The following is a 13,922-nucleotide window of genomic DNA, read 5'->3' on the forward strand; positions in this document are numbered from 1 at the left end:
ACTTCTAATGTCTCTGGATTTATGATGTTTTGCGTGAACGTAAAGTGACGGACCAATCCTCTTGGGCTGTCCGAGGCCTGGGATGGTAACTGAAGTAAGATCCTCCATTGACTGGATTGACAGTTTCTCCTATCAGTGATATCATACATCAAACATCCAACAGATATAAAATGCCTGCAGATATTTGACCTTATCGTTGGATAGGATGCAGAAGGATTAAGGATCTTCGTCATGAAACCACAGAGATAGAATGATAGAGAGATAGTAACGTCTATGAGCTTATCTCTGCCTCAGTGTGTGTGTCCCTGAGAGTGTACTAGAGAGCAGAATGTTATGAACGACATCACTGAGCAGAATGTTATGAATGACATCACTGATAATGTGAGTTTTGTCCATGTGCTTTCTGCATGGTCTTTGTTCGTTCTAGAACAATACTGTACGTGACTGTTTGTATAATGTGACTGTTAGTCTCCAGGACTCATCTTGGTGTACATGCTTCTGCTTTCGTACCAGAAGACAAGTGGAAGTGTCTGAAACTATCACACAGACTGAGTGTGGTTTCGATCAGAAAGGAGAGGGTGTGTGGTGATAGAGGGACTGCTATAGATAGATTGTGTGAACCAGTGTTTATTTTGGCACTTTTTTATTTATTTAGTCTTAGTCAATTTGACTCAAATATAATTAAGTCAAATTTTTCTCATTTGAATAATGATTTAGTCTAGTTATTGTCAAAATGACGAAAACATTGGGCCATTTTAGTCAACCTAAATGCCCTTTCATTTTAGTCACATTTTAGTCACATCACATTTGTATTGCCTCATTAACCTATAGTAAACATAAATCACTCTTCCATATGCACAAACATACATAGCCTTGTCCACCAACATATTTTTCTGCATAACATCCTATTGCACGATTCTCTTCCCAACAGCCAAATTGGCAGAAGAACACATTACTCAGCAGCAGATAAAACATCACACCCCTTGACAGGGCTCCAGACTAACATTTTCCCCATCAACGTTTTCAGTTGGTGGCACCAGACCATGATTTGGTCCACCAATTTTTTACTGGAAAAAGTAGTAATCACCTTATAAAGTAATTCACAGTGCTTCAGACTGTGTAATAGACTACTGAGATGGTAGGCTATAAAATAAATACTTTATTGCATCTAACATGTCCAAGCAGGAATGCATGATTCAAGATATTTTGATGTGCAACCTAATCCAGTGATATGCCATTAATTGTGGGTTGACATTAGGGTATTGTTGATATATTTTACTGTTGAAATATGGCTCCATTTTTTAATTTATTTTGTTCAATAGAGATGAATTTGCCTACATCTTTATGTGCACTAATATCATAGGTTAATTTATTTTGGGGCAAATTCACCACATGAGGAAGTGAAAACTCAAAACACATTAGCTAGATCGCTAACAATAATACCCATTGCTAGTAGTCATGTATTAATCTAACAGTAAATCGTTTCTTTAAAAAAAACTTTGCAGTTGTAGTCTGCTACCCTATGCACTCACAACGGCCGAAGCGCAACTGCACATTTCGCGCGCTTTGTATCTTAAAACCATATCAAATAACTTGGTTGTAAAATAGATGCTATTGAGCTTAATATTAAGATAAGACAAATAGAAAAATACCCACAGAAAACTGAGAACAACAGTGGTTGCTTATAATGTGTTTCCTGTAATTTGATTTTGAAATGCTTTACAATCAGAAGCCTTTTTTCTCTCTCCCAGAGTGCACATCCGGGGAGAGGGAGAGAGAGTGGCTCGCTCATCACAGCAGCAGGCCGAAGCGAAACAGGCCCAGGGGCTGGGCAGACACTTTCATTACAGGAGTCATGAAGATAATGCATTTTACTGTTTGACCAAATCATGGTTTTATCCGCCAAAAAATTTGACGTTTTGAAACTTTTCAGTGAGGTGACCATGTAATCAATGTTCAGCTGGCAATGATGCGACCAATTTTTTTTTTTTAACAAGCACAGCCAAATCAAAGGGTGGCAAAATGCGACTAAATGGTTGCAGTCTGGAGCACTGCCCCTTGACATACTCAGTGATGTAAAGTACTTAAGTAAAAATACTTGGAAGTACTACTTAAGTACATTTTGGGGATATCTGTACTTTACTATTTCTATTTTTGACAACTTTTAATTCTACTTCACTACATTCCTAAAGAAAATAATATACTTTTTACTCCATACATTTTCCCTGACACCCAAATGTACTCGTTACAATTTGAATGCTTAGCAGGATAGAAAAATTGTCTAATTCACACACTTACCAAAATAACATCCCGGTCATCCCTACTGCCTCTGATCTGGTGGACTCACTAAACACATGCTTCGTTTGTAAATGATGTCTGAGTGTTGGAGCGTGCCCCTGGCTATCTGTAAATTAAACAAAACAAGAAAATGGTGCCATCTGGTTTGCTTAATATAAGGACTTCGAAATGATTCATACTTTTACTTTTACTTTTGATACTTTTAGACTTTTACTCAAGTAGAATTTTACTGGGTGACTTTCACTTTTACTTGAGTCATTTTCTATTAAGGTATCTTTACTTTTACTCAAGTATGACAATTGGGTACTTTTTCCACCACTGGACATACTGTAGCTACTGTATATTGTAATCAAAGTTCTGTAATAAGTAGTGGTCTGACAGGTTGCAGCAAACTATCTAGCTAGCATTATCAATGCTAGCTAAAGGTTGCTAGTATTTTTCCCATATTTGCATTCTGTCTTGTTTGAATCGACACCATAAGTAAAGTGGCTCCAAGCGTTGCCCCTTTTCCTACTGGGAGCTTGTACCACCGGGAGAGTAGGCATGGTGTGTGACTTATTTGCATCAGTAACCACGTTTCCAATTTCATGCGGATGAATTACCTGACGCATGAAAAAAGTTAAGACCAGGCTGATAGAAACATGAAATGCATTTGCTATATAACGCAACAATTTTTGTGACAAACCCATCAGTAGAGTTGAAAATGTGACTGTTAGTCTCCAGGACTCATCTTGTGTACGTGCTTCTGCTTTCGTACCAGAAGACAAGTGAAGGTGTCTGAAACTATCACACAGACTGAGATGAGGGAATATGGTTTCGGTCAGAAAGGAGAGGGTGTGTGGGTACGTGTGTGTGGTGATAGAGAGGGACTGCTATAGATAGATTGTGTGAACCAGTGTTTATTTTGGCACCATTTTTTAAAATGTTGTCTAGTCTTAGTCAGTTTGACTCAAATATAATTAAGTCACATTTTTGTAATTTGAATAATGATTTAGTCTAGATATTGTCAAAATGACGAAAACAGTGGGCCATTTTAGTCAAACTAAATGGCCTTTCATTTTAGTCACAATTCCCTTTAGCAGTGCCCAGGAGGTGGCAACTCCCCTGGTGGAGTGCAGTACCAGAGGATGGGGCTGGGTGGCCAGCTAGGCTATATGCTTGCAGGATAGTGTCTACAATCCAATGTGACAACCGTTGTTTCGAGATAGGCTTACACTGTACTCTATCTCCAAAGCACACAAACAGCTGATCAGAGCGACGGATCGCCTGAGTCCTCTCCATGTACGCGTTTAGGGATCTCACAGGACACAGAATGCGTACATCAACATCATGATCCGCAGGGGGCATGGAGGTGGACAAGGCTGTTAGGACCATTTCCCTGGGATGTTCAACCTGAGGCCTAGCTCTGAGAAGTGCTTCAGGAGAGATGTTGTGTCTGCTGCTGCCTGTTCTCGTGACTGAGCGCAGATAAGCCAATCGTCTAGGTAATTTAGCACTATCATACCTTGTGATGTTAGGGGTGCTAGAGCGGCATCCATGCATTTTGCTGGGTGGGTCAGTACGTGGAAGTAGGCATCTTTTAGGTCGACAGTGGTGAACCACAGGCCTGGCCTGATAACCTGTAGGATGCGGTACGGAGATAGCATCTTGAAGGGGAGGGATTTCAAGCACTGGTTGAGAGGCCTCAAGTTCAGGATGGGGCGAAAGCCGCCATCCCTCTTAGGGATTAGGAAATATACTTCATAGAACCCACTGTGCTGTTCTGATGGTTCGAGATTTCTGATTGCAATCTTCTCCAGCAGGGAGACTATCTCCAGTTGGAGAGCTTCTCTTTTCAGGGGGTCGGCTGTTGTAGTTGACCAGAACCCTTCTGAAAGGTGGTGGCTGGCATCGGAACTGGAGTATGTACCGCTGTAGTACTGTATCCAGCACCCAGGGGGACTCCACAAGCTCCTCCCACTTTGCCTGATGGGCGTAGGAGAAGTGGCCGATGCTGGGGCCACACCCATCAGGATGACTGATGGGCCAGTCCTTCTTCGGATCAGAGGGACAGTGCTTGTTATGCCACTGCCTGTGCTGGTGGTGGCGTCACTGCTGACAGGGAGCCTGTTGACGTGGCTGATCAGGGCGTGGCTGGTTTGGGGGAGGGCCACAAGCAGCCTTTCCAAGGCAGGGGAGAGCTGAGGTCTAGACTGCAATGGTCTCTGGGTAGGGTAACGCGGGGCAGGGGGACCCATGAAAGACTGCATGGTGGCTTTGCCGTTTGGTCCGAGAGGCAGGCGAGGTGAGTAGTCATGCTGTACTTCGCTCCGCAGGTAATATGACACATTACATTACAATGGAACGATTTGATTAGTGTAATGTTAGCTAGCTACATAGTTGTATTTGTATCAAAGATAAAGGTGTAGTATAGAGAAACTATCGAGGTTAGCTAGCCAGCTACATTCGTTCGCAGCGACGCCGTTTTTCAAACAAAGTCAACACCGTAGCCATTGCTAGCTAGCCAACACTACCAGCTAGCAGTACTGTAGCAACTAAATACAATATCATTTTAGCCAGCTACATTCGTTCCCCTCAACGCCGTTTTTCAAACAAAGTCAACACAGCAGCCATTGTTAGCTAGCCAACACTACCAGCTAGCAGTACTGTAGCAACTAAATACAATATCATTTTAGCCAGCTACACTCGTTCGCAGCGACGCCGTTTTTCAAACAAAGTCAACACCACAGCCATTGCTAGCTAGCCAACACTACCAGCTAGCAGTACTGTAGCAGCTAAATACAATATAATTTTAGTCAATGAGAATTTTGCAACATAAAGCTTCCCTTTCTGAACATTCGAGATGTGTAGTCCACTTGTGTAGCTAGCATGACTGACTTTGTGCTAGCTAGCCAACGTTTAATTATTGCTGCGTTATGAAAGGAACTAGACACGGACACGAATTATCTGTTTAGTGTGTTAACACACTATTGGTAGTTTGTTGTAACCAAGTATTGGTGCTAAACCGTGTGTTATTGGATGCTAGCATGCTAGTTAGCTATGGCGTCATAGGATACGGTGCCCTGGGCGGTTTTCATGGAAGAATACTGTACCAAGTTAGCTAGCTGAATAAAGTAAGTTAGAGTCTATTCCTAGAAACATTGAACCGCTGTAGTTTACAACAATTCTAATTTCTAAAGTGGAAGTTGGGAGAGTTATATTCGGGTGTTTCAGTGAAACAATTATAGTTTCTGAGAGTTATATTTGGGAGTTGTGGTGAGGGAGGCCCCGCTCTCTCCTTTCCCAGATGTTTAGCTCATTTCATTCCGATCTCCTCTGCATTATTGTAGCCATTTGCTGCAGCCTGTCAACTATGCCTCTGCCTATCCCTGTTCTCTCCTCTCCGCACAGGCTACACAAACGCCTCACACCGCGTGGCTGCTGCCTCTCTAACCTGGTGGTCCCTGCACGCACCACACACCTGGAGTTCCAGGTCTCAGGCAGCCTCTGGAACTGCCGTTCTGCTGCCAACAAGGCAGACTTCATCCCAGCCTATGCTACCCTCCAGTCCCTCGACTTCTTGGCGCTGACGGAAACATGGATTACCACTGAAAACACTGCTACTCCTACTGCTCTCTCCTCGTCTGACCATGTGTTCTCGCATACCCCGAGAGCATCTGGTCAGCGGGGTGGTGGCACAGGAATCCTCATCTCTCCCAAGTGGACATTCTCAATTTTTCCCCCTAACCCATCTGTCTATCTCCTCATTTGAATTCCATGCTGTCACAGTCACTAGCCCATTTAAGCTTAATATCCTTGTCATCTATCGCCCTCCAGGTTCCCTTGGAGAGTTCATCAATGAGCTTGACGCCTTGATAAGTTCCTTTCCTGAGGATGGCTCACCCCTCACAGTTTTGGGGGGATTTCAACCTCCCTACGTCTACATTTGACTCATTTCTCTCTGCCTCCTTCTTTCCACTCCTCTCCTCTTTTGACCTCACCCTCTCACCGTCCCCCCTACTCACAAGGCAGGCAATACGCTTGACCTCATCTTTACTAGATGCTGTTCTTCTACTAATCTCACTGCAACTCCCCTCCATGTCTCCGACCACTACTTTGTATCCTTTTCTCTCTCGCTCTCCTCCAACACTACTCACTCTGCCCCTACACAGATGGTAATGCGCTGCCGCAACCTTCGCTCTCTCTCTCCCGCTACTCTCTCCTCTTCCATCCTATCATCTCTTCCCTCTGCTCAATCCTTCTCCCTCCAATCTCCTGATTCTGCCTCCTCAAACCTCCTCTCCTCCCTTTCTGCATCCTTTGACTCTCTATGTCCCCTATCCTCCCGGCCGGCTCGGTCCTCCCCTCCAGCTCCGTGGCTTGATGACTCATTGCGAGCTCACAGAACAGAGCTCCGGGCAGCTGAGCGGAAATGGAAGAAAACTAGACTCCCTGCGGACCTGGCATCTTTTCACTCCCTCCTCTCTACATTTTCTTCATCTGTTTCTGCTGCCAAGGCCACTTTCTACCACTCTAAATTCCAAGCATCTGCCTCTAACCCTAGGAAGCTCTTTGCCACATTCTCCTCCCTGCTGAATCCTCCCCCCCTCCTCCCTCTCTGTGGATGACTTCGTCAACCACTTTGAAAAGAAGGTTGACGACATCCGATCCTCATTTGTTAAGTCAAATGACACTGCTGGTCCTGCTCACACTGCCCTACCCTATGCTTTGACTTCTTTCTCCCCTCTCTCTCCAGATAAAATCTTGCGACTTGTGACTGCAGGCCGCCCAACAACCTGCCCGCTTGACCCTATCCCCTCCTCTCTTCTCCAGACCATCTCCGGTGACCTTCTCCCCTACCTCACCTCGCTGATCAACTCATCCTTGACCGCTGGCTATGTCCCTTCCGTCTTCAAGAGAGCGAGAGTTGCACCCCTTCTCAAAAAACCAACACTCGATCCCTCTGATGTCAACAACTACAGACCAGTATCCCTTCTTTCTTTTCTTTCCAAAACTATTGAGCGTGCCGTCTTTAGCCAACTCTCTTGCTATCTCTCTCAGAATGACCTTCTTGATCCAAACCAGTCAGGTTTCAGGACTGGTCATTCAACTGAGACTGCTCTTCTCTGTGTCACGGAGGCTCTCCGCACTGCTAAAGCTAACTCTCTTTCCTCTGCTCTTGTCCTTCTAGACCTGTCTGCTGCCTTTGATACTGTGAACCATCAGATCCTCCTCTCCACCCTCTCCGAGCTGGGCATCTCCGGCGCGGCTCACTCTTGGATTGCGTCCTACCTGACCGGTCGCTCCTACCAAGTGGCGTGGCGAGAAGCTGTCTCCGCACCACGCGCTCTCACCACTGGTGTCCCCCAGGGCTCAGTTCTAGGCCCTCTCCTATTCTCGCTATACACCAAGTCACTTGGCTCTGTCATATCCTCACATGGCCTCTCCTATCATTGCTACGCTGACGATACACAACTAATCTTCTCCTTTCCCCCTTCTGATAACCAGGTGGCGAATCGCATCTCTGCATGTCTGGCAGACATATCAGTATGGATGACGGATCACCACCTCAAGCTGAACCTTGGCAAGACGGAGCTGCTCTTCCTCCCGGGGAAGGACTGCCCGTTCCATGATCTCGCCATCACGGTTGACAACTCCGTTGTGTCCTCCTCCCAGAGTGCGAAGAGCCTTGGCGTGACCCTGGACAACACCATGTCGTTCTCCGCTAACATCAAGGCGGTGACCCGATCCTGTAGGTTCATGCTCTACAACATTCGGAGAGTACGACCCTGCCTTACACAGGAAGCGGCACAGGTCCTAATCCAGGCACTTGTCATCTCCCCGTCTGGATTACTGCAACTCGCTGTTGGCTGGGCTCCCTGCCTGTGCCATTAAACCCCTACAACTCATCCAGAATGCCGCAGCCCGTCTGGTGTTCAACCTTCCCAAGTTCTCTCACGTCACCCCGCTCCTCCGCACACTCCACTGGCTTCCAGTTGAAGCTCGCATCTGTTACAAGACCATGGTGCTTGCCTATGGAGCTGTGAGGGGAACGGCACCTCCGTACCTTCAGGCTCTGATCAGTCCCTACACCCAAACGAGGGCATTGCGTTCATCCACCTCTGGCCTGCTGGTTCCCCTTCCACTGCGGAAGCATAGTTCCCGCTCAGCCCAGTCAAAACTGTTCGCTGCTCTGGCACCCCAATGGTGGAACAAGCTCCCTCACGACGCCAGGACAGCGGAGTCACTCACCACCTTCCGGAGACATTTGAAACCCCACCTCTTTAAGGAATACCTGGGATAGGATAAAGTAATCCTTCTACCCCCCCCCAAAAAAATAATAATTGTAAAGTGGTTATCCCACTGGCTATAGGGTGAATGCACCAATTTGTAAGTCGCTCTGGATAAGAGCGTCTGCTAAATGACGTAAATGTAAATGGTCCAAAATGGCGTCCACACCAGTACCAAAAACTTGGCCTGGGGAGATGGGGAACTCCATAAAGGGGGTCTTCACGAAGGCCGACATCTTTGCCAAAGCTGTCTGCGTGACGAAATGACCGTAGACAGGGCTTTACCATTAGCATGTGACATCTCAATGTTTAAGAGGGAGAGGAGTGTGGACACCTGAGTCATTTCAGCTGTCAGCTCAGGGTCACCGTCGGTGGACAGGCGAGCTATCAGACCATGCAGGTATGTCTGCAACAGAGTGGTGGCATTCATGAGGCAAGCCACCATGGCCAAGGTCAGGAAGGTGACCTTTAAGTGGTCGTCAGCAGCCTGATGAGATCCCGGAGGACAGCAGGGAGACCTACCAATGATCTCCTTGTCTGCGAGGACCATGGCCGCAACAATGGGGTCTATGACGGGGTACTGGTCCAGTCCAAACTCCTCGGGGGAAGCCATGAATGTCCAAGGCTTGCATTGGCTTGAGACATGGAACCTTGAGTACACCTTAACCCAAGTTTGACGCAGCTCATTGGAGAACTTGGGGCACTGAGGAATGTACACTCTGCCCAGGCTGCTGTTAGGGTCTGAGTTAATATCCCATTATGCATGAATATGAAGGCTCAGCATGTGTTGTTTGCATGTCATATCTAAGTTTGCTAATCTTGTCAACAAAAAAGTTATTCAAGTGGTTGGCTATAAAAACAAATAAAGAGAGTCGCACGCTCAATGTATAAACTCCCAGTAATTTATTGGGTAAAAAACACCAACATTTCGGCATCACTGTGCCTTCTTCAGGGTAATGTCATGAATGCTTGAACCTGGTTATGTAGACAAACAGTGCAATTAGTGCAACCAATGACAATAGTGAGGGGTGTGTCGTAATTGCTAGGTTAATCAGAATGAATTAAGCAAAAACTGTTAAAAGACAATAGCCCACAGCATATTGAATATATTATGCCATTGTTATCATTATCATTAGCATCAACATACATTGTTTCATTTAATTTCACATATATATTTAAATATTTCCAATTTCATTAAATGTTTTGGTTAAACCATAATGCATAATAAGCATCATCAACAGGGGGAACATATTGGGTGTACGCTGATAAGCTGTAGAAAGAATATACACTGCTCAAAAAAATAAAGGGAACACTTAAACAACACAATGTAACTCCAAGTTAAACACACTTCTGTGAAATCAAACTGTCCACTTAGGAAGCAACACTGATTGACAATAAATTTCACATGCTGTTGTGCAAATGGAATAGACAACAGGTGGAAATTATAGGCAATTAGCAAGACACCCCCAATAAAGGACTGGTTTTGCAAGTGGTGACCACAGACCACTTCTCAGTTCCTATGCTTCCTGGCTGATGTTTTGGTCACTTTTGAATGCTGGCGGTGCTTTCACTCTAGTGGTAGCATGAGACGGAGTCTACAACCCACACAAGTGGCTCAGGTAGTGCAGCTCATCCAGGATGGCACATCAATGCGAGCTGTGGCAAGAAGGTTTGCTGTGTCTGTCAGCGTAGTGTCCAGAGCATGGAGGCGCTACCAGGAGACAGGCCAGTACATCAGGAGACGTGGGAGGAGGCCGTAGGAGGGCAACAACCCAGCAGCAGGACTGCTACTTCGCCTTTGTGCAAGGAGGAGCAGGAGGAGCACTGCCAGAGCCCTGCAAAATGACCTCCAGCAGGCCACAAATGTGCATGTGTCTGCTCAAACGGTCAGAAACAGACTCCATGAGGGTGGTATGAGGGCCCGACGTCCACAGGTGGGGGTTGTGCTTACAGCCCATCACCGTGCAGGACATTTGGCATTTGCCAGAGAACACCAAGATTGGCAAATTCGCCACTGGCGCCCTGTGCTCTTCACGGATGAAAGCAGGTTCACACTGAGCACATGTGACAGACGTGACAGAGTCTGGAGACGCCGTGGAGAACGTTCTGCTGCCTGCAACATCCTCCAGCATGACCGGTTTGGCAGTGGGTCAGTCATGGTGTGGGGTGGCATTTCTTTGGGGGGCCGCACAGCCCTCCATGTGCTCACCAGAGGTAGCCTGACTGCCATTAGGTACCGAGATGAGATCCTCAGACCCCTTGTGAGACCATATGCTGGAGCGGTTGGCCCTGGGTTCCTCCTAATGCAAGACAATGCTAGACCTCATGTGGCTGGAGTGTGTCAGCAGTTCCTGCAAGAGGAAGGCATTGATGCTATGGACTGGCCCGCCCATTCCCCAGACCTGAATCCAATTGAGCACATCTGGGACATCATGTCTCGCTCCATCCACCAATGCCACGTTGCACCACAGACTGTCCAGGAGTTGGCGGATGCTTTAGTCCAGGTCTGGGAGGAGATCCCTCAGGAGACCATCCGCCACCTCATCAGGAGCATGCCCAGGCGTTGTAGGGAGGTCATACAGGCACGTGGAGGCCACACACACTACTGAGCCTCATTTTGACTTGTTTTAAGGACATTACATCAAAGTTGGATCAGCCTGTAGTGTGGTTTTCCACTTTAATTTTGAGGGTGACTTCAAATCCAGACCTCCATGGGTTGATAAATTTGATATCCATTGATAATTTTTGTGTGATTTTGTTGTCAGCACATTCAACTATGTAAAGAAAAAAGTATTTAATAAGATTATTTCGTTCATTCAGATCTAGGATGTGTTATTTTAGTGTTCCCTTTATTTTTTTGAGCAGTGTATTCAATTTCAAGACCTGTTCACAAAAAATATAATTGGTCATGATCAGACCCTACACCCAAACGAGGGCACTACGTTCATCCACCTCTGGCCTGCTAGCTCCCCTACCTCTACAGAAGCACAGTTCCCGCTCAGCCCAGTCAAAGCTATTTGCTGCTCTGGCACCTCAATGGTGGAACAAGCTCCCCCACGACACCAGGACAGCGGAGTCACTGACCACCTTCCGGAGACACTTGAAACCCTACCTCTTTAAGGAATACCTGGAATAGTATCATCATCCTTCTACCCCCCCTCCCCCACCCCCCCATAAAAAAAAGTGGTTGTCCCACTGGCTATCATAAGTTGAATGCACCAATTTGTAAGTCGCTTTGGATAATAGCGTCTGCTAAATGATGTAAATGTAAATGTAAAATAAGAAGGGCCTGAGATCAAAGTCAATATTCAGACCACTAGGGGTCAGTGTTTTTAAATAGGATATCCAGTAGGCCTCCCTCTGCAGTAGTAGGGTCTCGATGTTACCTCCTCTCCTTGGTAGAGCAACATGCTCAATGCCTGTGTATATGAGGGAGGAGATTGGATGGTTAGCTTCAACAAAGTGAGCTGCTACTGGATAGTCAGTGTTCTTACACCTGATTGAGCTGCATTCAGCTATGCGTTGTTTTAATTGTCTTTTCGTTTGTCCTACGTAGGCTTTCCCACATGTACAGGTGATGAGATACATTACTCTCGTTGTCTTGCATGAGATGATACCCCAAACAGGGATTTTTCGACCTGTATGTGGGTGTCTGAAGAAGGATGTTTATGTAGTGCTATTGCACTGTGTGCATGAGCCACATTTGTAGTACCCATTTGGAATAGGTGTCAAGAGTGTCTGAGTGGGCTCAGGGGGCAAGTCAGATCTCACTAAGCTATCCCCAATATTGGGGCCACGCTTACATACCACCAGTGGGGGTTCCTTGAAGAGGTGTGCAATTATTTTGTCTGATTGCAGAATATGCCAGTGCTTTTTCAGGATTGCTTTCATTTTCTCCGAACACTTGGTGTACTTAGTGCGAAACACTGTTGCGTTGTTTTTCTTCTTTGGTTTAGTTTTTAGCAATTCCTCTCTTGGTTTTTGAGATATTTTCATCATCCTGTACAGTAAGCGTGGAAACCGCACTAAAATTATAAAATCTATAAATTATAAATGAGGCGTACTTGAGTTAGTCTGTACAGATATACATGAGATGAAGGCAAGCCTTGAAATGAGTGATGAGAAAGCCGTGAAACTGGAAAAATAAACTAAAAAGCTGAAGGGTACAGAAGCTGACGTTAATGAACTTAAAAGAGAGAACAAGTTGTTGAGAGAATCCCTACTTGATATACAGACTAGATCAATACGCGAAATCTGGTGCTTACCAGAATTAAAGAGGATGAAGGTGAAGATCCAGAGAGAGTGGTGAAAGAATTCATGGTTAAAGCACTGCAGATCCCAGGCGACATTGTCGACCAAATTAAACTTGAACGCTTACATCGTTTCGGATAGAGAGGACAGCGATACGAGTGCCCAATCGCTGCCAAATGTGCATCCTTTAAAGATAAAATAATGGTTAAAAGCCTGCGCAAAAGACTCGCCGGCATTAAAATAGGCATGAACGATCAGTTCCCAATAGAAAATTGCAGAACGACGCAACGTACTGTATCCACTCTTTAAAGACAATAGACAAAAAAGGGAGACGTGTAGCTCTCGTAGTCGATAACCAACTGTTCCGAGACACCAAGACCAATCAATGGCTATTCTAAATGAAATTGAACATCCAACACTATTAATGGTAGGGATTGTAATAATATATATATTTTTTAAACTGAAATAATAAAATATAACAATTAATAAATACATTATAATTACACTATACTATTCAAGTTAAGGAATGTTGTAAAATAATTTGTATTCTATTTTTATGTATTTATAGTATTTATAAATAGATAAAAGATAGGACAATTCATGAAATAATAAATCCCCAAATATAAGGAACTGGAACACAAAAGTACCCAAAGCCTGAAATTAGGCAGGAATCAACAAAGTAGAAATAAAAACATGACAAGCAGAGGACATAAAAGGCACAGTATGTGGGTATGTATGGGTGTATATGTGAGGGGAGTGTGGGTGTGTAGGAAGATGGGGTGCATGTGTGTTTTGTGTGATTGGAAATGTGTGATGAGTTAAGTGAGTGAGGAAAATGGTTGCAAATGCCAGAGCCCATGTGTGTCTGCGAGCAGGAGTTGTGACAGAGCGAAAGTCTTCACTCTTGCGAAGACATGGGATACACATTTTACAATAATAAAAAAATAAAAAGTTGTTTGATTATTTTTGTCTTATCATGATGGAACAGTGCCAACCCTATATCCTAGACACCAACCTGAGCGACCCAGCCACTAAGGAGAAGTCCTTATCCGTTTTATAGGCCTACTGCAAGTAGCCTACGTAGCCATGACAGAAAAGTGAATG

The sequence above is a fragment of the Coregonus clupeaformis genome, chromosome 30, assembly GCF_020615455.1.
Source record: "Coregonus clupeaformis isolate EN_2021a chromosome 30, ASM2061545v1, whole genome shotgun sequence".
NCBI classification, from domain to species: Eukaryota; Metazoa; Chordata; class Actinopteri; order Salmoniformes; family Salmonidae; genus Coregonus; species Coregonus clupeaformis.